Raw genomic sequence first — 8875 nt, 5'->3', positions numbered from 1 at the left:
AATTTTAAAAGTGATATACTTGGTTTTCTATGGTAGTGTGGCAGACACGCTTCATAACAGATGCAGTTACCCTTCCTGCTCGGTAAGAATGCCAGGCTGGTGAACTGCTTTGTTTTCTTGTAGAGGCCTCAACCTTTTTGCAGTGTCCTCTTTTATTTGAAGACTTGGGAGGATGTCATTGGCCTTTTCGACCAGTGTATCCAGGTCATCTGATAGCATCTTCTCTGAATTATGATCGAAGGTTTGCATCTTGCTTTTTTATTGGGTTTTTGAAAGCACCACTGTAGCTAGGCAGCACAGAAAAAATTGCTGGTACAACATTGGCATTCTGGATGGACTTGTACAATGTATCCTACTCCAGCGCATCCTCTTCTTGCCACTTGACGACGTAAAGTTGATATCTTTCAACATTTTGAATTTAATTTTTCTACATATGCCGGCAGCCAGACACTTTCCTCCTGTGTGCAGCTTGTAGACTGCCTTATTTTCACTCCGGTCTCCACTGCAAACAAGCAAGTTCCAATGTGTGACCGCGCTTCACATGCTCCTGCCATACAAGTGCAGTGAGCAGTAATCACAGTCCCATTCTTTCTGCATAGCAGCCACGCTTGAAGAGGTCGGTTGCCCAGTCTCTGTGAATGATTCACCTGCGTAAATAAATGATCAAGAACAAGTGTTAGTGGCCAATCCTTTTAAACCTGCATTGGTTTTAGTTACGCTTTGGGCCAGGAGACAATGTTTTAAAAAACACAGTAAGGAGCACAGTTTCTGTGCATGTAATGCTGCACGCATTATCTGATCAGTTCGCTAGTAGCACTATCCGAATAACGCATATTAAAAGCTGGCGGCCACGGGTACTGTTCACTGCTGGTTTGTTTTTCAAGCGCTTGATGAGCGTTCGCGTGCACTGTCTAACGTTGTGCCTCAGATGCGCTGAACAGACCGCGCAGCTCAGAGCTCAGTGCATGTAATGCTGAGTGGTTTGATTCACTTCGTGAACGAGACCCCCGAGACTGCAAACAAAAAAGGCGACCGTGAGGTGCATTCAGTGCAGGCTCGTTTTTTTCGTGCTTAGCCGCTGGCGCGAGCACATGACCGAACAAGCCATCTTCAGAATCACCGTACACCTCGCGAAGCTGGATACAGCGCATAAAAATTCTGCATCGCCACAACAGGTTCTTAAATGTCAAAAGTCATAAATAATAGGGCTTACCTCGCTAAGCAGGAGCACTTTGTCATCTTGAAGTGGCTTGGCAGAAAGGTGTTTCACCCAACCGCTGGTGAAGTAATTGTGCGATTCCAAAGACTTGATTGCTTTCATGTGCTCCAGTGTAACAAAGCTCGCGGAAAAAACCAAGTACGCTACGATATCACCGTGTGTCACCTCAGGGAACAAGCTTACACGGCACTGCAATCCGTTCCGGGCCGCAACATGTAGGGATCGATGTTATCGCAAAATTTGATCTTTTCGTTGTAGCGGAGAGGAGTGCTCCCGATGAGATCCGAGTAATAGCTCGCAATGAACTGTTAATTTGCGGCCATTTTACACGAACGTCATCCAACAAACCTACGAGAACAATGCCACAAAATTTGACATACACGAGCAAATGACCACTGGACATAAAATCGGGTCGCAAACATGGCCGTCGGCTGAAAAAGCAGATGACGTGACGTCACGTGCAAGCCATGTAAAGCTGGCTGTGATTTGACCGTGAGCCCTCTTTTGCGCTAAATAGGGACAGTTACGAGCGTGCCTTGGGAAAACTATTCTGCGCACTTTTGACATATAGACAAAGAAAGAAACAACAACCGTGTGTTTCTCCGTAGGTCAAGAGTGCGATGTTTTGTTTTCATATGATGAACACCAAATATTCCGTTCTTCCATCCTTACAAGCTCGTGTTTTGTGTTTGGAGCCCCCGCGGGAACATTTATAGCGTTCGCTCCCCCGTGTGGTACTCGCCTTTAGCTCAATTTGTGCAACATCGCACAGCTAACTTTTCTCACATCCGCTGCAGAACGCTCAATAAAAGTGCGGAGTGAGTTCGGTCCATGTTAAGCTAGTCGTATTTACAGGCATATTTCTTATAAGGTGAAAGTGCATATACAACGTATTCTTCGATGATATAGTTCAGAGGAATGTTTCTTACACGACGTAAATGTTATAACGTTACAAGACTTAATATTGAACTGCTAACACTGATGTTTGACTCATGAGAGGGCGTATACACTTCAGGCGACTGCTTTCTGAATGAGAAAGGGTGGAATCCTGAACCCCGAAAACTTTTGTTGGCTGACAGTCAGTATTGGATAAATAGTATGAAGAAAAAATCAGATAAGTGTTCAGGCGCCAGTGTGCTTCATGAAGGAAACAAAAAGTCAGGACTCAGGCAAGATGTGGAGGGGAAGCAAAGTGAACAGGAGGTAATCGAAAACGAAGGGAAATTGAGACACAGAGAAAGGCAAACAATATCAATAATATCTCCAAAGGGCATTATGCATAACTAAATTGCAGCACTGCGCCAGACAGGAGACCTGCTCAGCCAACCACAAGTGTGCGTTAAGCATATTCTTCCACGCCACGTCATCTGCTCGTTTCGTTTGTAGATAAGAAGGCAGATGAGCATAAATGCACACTGTCTACGTATCGAACACTGAAAACTTTGGGAGCCATTTTAATAGTATTTTGCGGGCCATTACGCAGTTTGCCCTACCAGTACTGCCAGATCAGCGTAGGCAAACTATAGGCAGCGGAAACAATTTTAGCTTAGCGCACCATCTGAGTTTCCAGTCGAAAACCAATTTCCAGTCTAAAACCAATTCTTTGCATGAACTTCCTCTTTTTGGCTTAGAAGAGCAAGAATCTTCGCACAATTATCACAGTTTACAGTGATTAAACCTAGTTATTTGAGTGTAAATTCTGTTAAAGGGCCCATGAAAAGCTTGAAGCCGTGCTTCAGAAAGGCGCACGAGCGGTTGGCGTGCCTTCACTGGTCAGCAAAGCGCAAAAAATTTTAGGCTAACATTTTTATTAGCACAGATATTCTATATTAAAAATGACGCTCCTCCTCTCCCGTCGCTGTAGCCCTCAACTCATACACGCCGATGCGCCAGCCAAAAAAAAAAAGAAAATGTCCGGGCCGACGCCCCGCCCATAATGCGTCACGAAGTGACGCCACCGACCCTCGGTTTGTTTACTTCCGGTGGTGCTCCGATTTCTTCCCCTTCGTGTTTGTGGCGGTTCGCGTGTCGGGCGCCATGGATCGCAAGGATCCCGAGCTCGAAGCGAGGCTGCGTGAAGCCGCTGCCGAGCTGGACTTTGATCCATATGATTATACTCCGTTTCGTGATCCGCTAGACAGCGACGACAGCAGTGACAGCAGCACGCCATCGACTGGCCCTTCTGAACCACCCCCTGGCGACGGAGATGACGGCCTACCATGGTGCGTTCCGTGGCGCGCGCGCCACTGCACATAAGTTATTACAACTTTCTTAATTCACGAAATGCCGTTTCGTGTTTACTTCGCGGCCTTTTCACATTTTACTTATGCGCAGGTGCCGCTGCGGCCGCTGCAAAAGCATGTCCACACCTGAAGATGTGTGCTGCCGCAGCATGCCGGAGGTGCTGGTAGTGTGCCAGCAGGACGGCGGCTGCATTACGATCCACCCAGCGTTCCAAAGCGTCCGAAGTCCTTCGGGCTGTGCACATTGCACTAGAGGAGGGGGGAGCGAACATCGATGGAGACGGAGATGTAAACAAGTAGGTAGTGCGGAAGCGTCAGGTGACAGATTCGCATTATTATTTTTTTTATGCGTGTGTGTGATCCATTTACTGTAAAGCGTGGTATTTTCAGGCAGCACCGCTTCATAGCCTACCGCTTGTTTATCAAGTGGATTTGGGGCAGGCTGGGCGAAGGCAACAGGGTGGTCCTGCCAGCCTGCGTCGTTTGCCGGGTTCGGCGTGAATTTCCGTCGGCGAGCTACGTGGGATTCATGCACCCTCCCCTTTAATCTCAGGTGATTGTCGCTTCGCTGCATGCTGTATTCTAAACTTTATCACGTGTGCCAGGCGCACTGCTTCGAGTGGTGCATGGAAGTGCGTTTATTTTTAAGGTGGAAAAATAGAGAATGCTATTTTATGAATGCCAAGTTATGCACTGTGTCAAGTGTCTGTTTTGTGGCACTGTTTAAGAACAGACATCTCATTCCTCTAAAGTGCCAGAACTTATAGATATCTAAGCAAGAAAGGTGTAGAGCTGTTAGTGAAAAATAAAGCCTGGGAAGAAAATTCAAATCCTAGTAAAAAAAAAGATACACATCCAAAAACAATCCAGAATGGAGGACAATGCTGAGCATCGCCATGTCAGCTTGAGCACATGCTTCCAAGCATCTACCATAAACATTCATTTATTTGGAATGGAATTTTATAGAAAAAAAATTAAAATCGAAACACAGAATGCTTGTGCCGAGGCAGCACAAGCATTCTGTGTTTTGATTGATACCGAGTGTGTGAGTGCTCAATACTGACACAATGAAATGAGTGCTTGAAGGTTTGTTTATTGATACTCCCAGCCGTGAATACATGACAACAGATCGCAGAATACATCCATTCCAGCAGTGGAGTAATACAGGTGAAGCACAGATCAAACCACAACTCTTGTTCCTGCATTTGCTGATCTAAATTATTAATTTGAATTTATTGACAGTCTAATACGCTTGCAGAGTCTTACATTTCTTATCTCCAAGCTGCAGTAATAGCTGGTCCCTTTCAGGTGTGTTTGCGAAAGTGTAGGGGCGGCACTGCATATTTTCAAAAAGTTGTGCAGGTTCAACCGTCCTTGAACCAACTTTCATGAGCGTTAGCCATTGGCCGCAGTCACAGTTGCTGCTGCCACTTCGATCTTGGCTCGCCTGCACTCTTGCTCAGCTTTTTGGCAATGGGCTAGTCTGGCTTCTTTTTGTTCAATGGTCTCTCGGCAGGCTGTCTGGCACGGTTGCAACCTCCGTCTTTAGTGAGGTGGCGTATGTGCATGGTGTATTTCCGTAAGTTTAATGAAGGAGAAGGAGTAGATGAAACATTAAGACGATGATCATTGTAGTGCACGAAAATGTCTTGCAATTAGAAATTGATGGAGGCGATGGTTACTGTACAGTGCGAGAGTGTGTTGTAGTTTTGCTACGAGGTGTGATAGGTTGTGGCAATAGCATAGTGATCTCATGTCTAAGCTATAAAGATGACATTGTTTGCTGCACAGCGTGAGAGTTCAAAGTCAACATTGCATTCACTTTGAGGTTTGTGCACGGGAGAAGTAGAGCGAATGCTCTAAAAGCCTTATTTTAGCTGTCTCTGCTATCACCAGCTGTCATGCCTGGACATAATCCCCTATTGCTTGATTATCAGCTGTATCTAACTGTGCATTACATCGCTCTCCTTTCACAGTGAATATATGTACACGAATTCTGCCAGCTAAGGTAGCCACTGCTTCTCATTTTGTGGCCTGTACCGCAGGAATCACTTAGTTGGGCTGGGAGACCTTGTCATTGTATGTTCTAATATTTATCCCTCGGGCATTTTATAGAGCGAGGAGCCTCTTTCATAATTCATTCATTTGGCACTGTTGATAAGGATGTTTTAAACTTGTTCTCTTGCAATTTTTGGGGCCTGAACTTTGTCGACAGCTTGGCTTGTTATCTTGCTTCTTTGAGATCTGTGAATATGTTTCTAGTTTTTACTGTCGCTTTTCTATCCGCATATCTCCTCTTCTGTGGCTTCTTTTCATGGTCGCTTTTTGCAGTGTTGGTGTTTACATTTTATTCATCTCTGCAAGATTGTCAAAGGAAAACGAAAGGCAGTATAGAACAGAGCACCAGAAAGAAGCAACAGAACTGAAGAATTTACAGCTTTGCAGAAAAAGACCACGATGAAATTTGCAAGGAGAGTAGAAGGGAGCACTTATCCAAGGGGAAGAGGTCACCTGCCTTGGGGCAGAGCATTCCGACCAGTTACGCGGGTGTGTGATGGTGGGCTGTCGGCTTTGACGGTTCCAAGCGGCCTCCACTGGCTTCTGCTTTGGTTATGTGGGCTGAGGCATTCCCTGTCTACGGTACGAGCAATGCACATTGCAACACATTCTCATGCTGTGCAGTAAGCATCGTTCTCTTCATCAAGTTCAAACTACAACATACTGTTCAGCTGTGCAGCAAACATTGTGCTCTTCATGAAGTTCCATCTGCACCACTCCTTCATTTAACCTGGGTAAATATGGCATACATATACGCCATCTGGACGAGTGCGGCCGAGGTTTGCTAGCGTAATGTCGGACCAGTTTAAGCAGTGTGACATAATTCGCAGTACTTTCACATTACTGCACCTAAGCAGAATTGAGTGCACTCGTGCAATTTCTTTTTTTTTTTTTTGGGGGGGGGGGGAGCAGTTCTTTTCACTGCACAAGAGTATGCAGGTTGTGCCACATATTTTTCTCAAAGTTGGCAAATCCCATGAATTCTTGCAGCTGATTGACCTTTTTGTAATTTTTTAGCATATGCAATACCTTTCCTGCAGTTTTGGTCTATTTTATATTGTCACAAACTCCGCCTTAACGATTAACAGAGGCGCGGGATCCCCTTTACGGTTACCCGTCGTCTCTCTATGAGGTTTGAGAACGCAGTTAAAAGTTAGGCCGGTCAACCAGTGAAGTGCGTATGTTGGTGTGTGATCAAGGAATAAATTTATGCGTCACTTTTTTAACACACAACGGGAACATATATAGGTAGTAGTCCAAATTACACTGCATAAAAAAATAATAAAACGCCAGGACATGATAGTAATAAAAAACGACTCAATAAATGACAAGAGAAAAAAACGACAATTAACAAACGCTGCGATAAAGAAGACTATAAAATAACAAAGCAAGTATTCCAGAGATAGTAAGGGCGAAAGTTACACAAAAACACAGCGTAAAATACTAAGCCAGGTCAAAGTTTAAACAAAGGCGAAAAGAATATTCAATTAACCGACAGTCTGTAGCAAAACGGATTCTCACAGCCTTCTTATCTAATGAGGCATTGTAGTTGCAGAGTTGGTCGGTAGCGGTAAGATTTCAGGTATTACCAGCAGGAAGCGAAGGCCAGTGTCTAAGTAAACGTTTTTGTATAGCAGGCCATCACATAGGCATAGGCGAAACTGGCTCTTCGAGGTTGGGTCTTGAGCAGCAGCTAAAAACGACTCCAGAGGCTGATCGGTGTGTTCCTCGGTTCGAAAGGTATGAGTATCTGGAAATCTCTGAGATAAAGCAGTGACGTAATGATCAAAGTTGTCCGCGTCGCATTCCGTCGTGGCAGGTGGCAACCAGGAGAGGCAGTCTCCATCTGCGTGCCGTCGGCCACTTTTGTATGAAAGGCTGTAGTCGTATTCTTGCAAGCGAAGTGCCCAGCGGGCTAGGCGACTAGACGGATCACAGAGATTGAGTAGCCAGCATAGGGACTCGTGATCGGTTACTACTACGAAAGGCTCTCCGTACAGGTAGCAGCGAAACCGCTGCACGGCGAAAACAACCGCGAGACATTCCCGCTCGGTGATGGTGTAGTTGTGCTCAGTCTTGCTTAGAGTCCGACTGGCGTTAGCAATCACACAGTCGTCATAGCGCTAAACAAGCACAGCACTGAGGCCTATGCCACTTGCGTCCGTGTGCACTGAAATTGGAGCAGAAGGGTTGAAATGCTGTAAGATAGGATGTGATGTTAGTGGAACCTCAGTTGTCGGAAAGGATGAGTTGCATTGCCTCACCGACTTAAACTTGTGCAGTGCGCAAAATGGCTCCATTCTGCGCAGCTAGTACACTGTAAGTAATGTACTTTGCGCTGTAGCCTGGCGAGTCACAGCGACCATCCCCTGCCAGGTCTGTTGTTGTCCCTACAAGCTCACTAGCAAGTTCTGCTTGCCTTTGGTGAAAAAGCTGCAAAGAAGATGTTCAATTTAGAGGCTACAAACTTGCAGTCATGTGGTTGCCTTAATGCATATTAGGATGAGGGGGGCAGGTTTCAAATGCTGCATTGCTTTTCACTTTTCTCTCAGCACATTTACTAAAAAAATATTGCAAAAATTATGCCTTCAGTACTAGAGCATGCAGCTGGTCTATTAAACATGTAGCCAAAGGCAACAGAGATGTGCAATAGCAGGTGCATTGCACTGCAATGCCTTCGCTGTTGCATATATGCTGCATTTTATATGTTTTATAGGTTGCATTGTAGCTTCAAGTTGTTGTCATGAAAGGATGCGACATCTAGTTATCGAGTTAATGACGTATACTTTGACTTGAATGTTGTAAGAGAGATATCCTTATTGTCAAACCTCATTTCTGGCAGGTAGCAAGTATGCCCATTGGTAGTTTTAGTAGGTCCTCTCTGTGATGCCTTGCACCCCGATGGATTGCAGGAACCGAAGAACTGAAGCTATACCGCAGCCAGAGAACAAGATGCCTGCAGCCAGGATGACATTTCTTGCTGCCTTTCCTTCAACCAGTGGTTGGCTTTTCCAGAGGAAAGAATGCTGCAGTGAGCATGCCCCCTTCACAGTCACAAGGCTTCCCGCTATGCTAAAGTAAAGGGTTCTTGTTTGCCCGCACATTGTTCAGGTCTCAAGAAGCTGCCGCAGGCAACCCTCGAACACAAGGAATTTTCGCTCTTTGTAGAGGGGTTCCTCAATCGCTGACTGGGCCGTTTCATCCTGATGGTCGCTGAAAAAGAAGTGCAGTGACGTCAGCGATTGGTGCCATGTGATTGGTAATATTATGAACTAATACGTAGCAGCCGTGGATGTTCATCTCGGAATGTCGTGGCTGTAAAATGTGCTAAATAAAGCTGCTGTCAAAGTTTATA

The 8875-nt window shown here is 45.4% G+C and overlaps 1 pseudogene; it reads right to left on the bottom strand.

Moving 5' to 3' along the window:
- Positions 1 to 229: 229 nt before the first annotated feature.
- Positions 230 to 7820, bottom strand: LOC146179769 (uncharacterized; annotated as a pseudogene).
- Between the last annotated feature and the right edge of the window lie 1055 nt (positions 7821 to 8875).

The sequence above is a fragment of the Amblyomma maculatum genome, chromosome 9 (genome assembly GCF_055883805.1).
Source record: "Amblyomma maculatum isolate TAMU_Amacu chromosome 9, ASM5588380v1, whole genome shotgun sequence".
Lineage (NCBI taxonomy): Eukaryota > Metazoa > Arthropoda > Arachnida > Ixodida > Ixodidae > Amblyomma > Amblyomma maculatum.
This window is presented reverse-complemented; position numbering and strand designations above follow the sequence as displayed.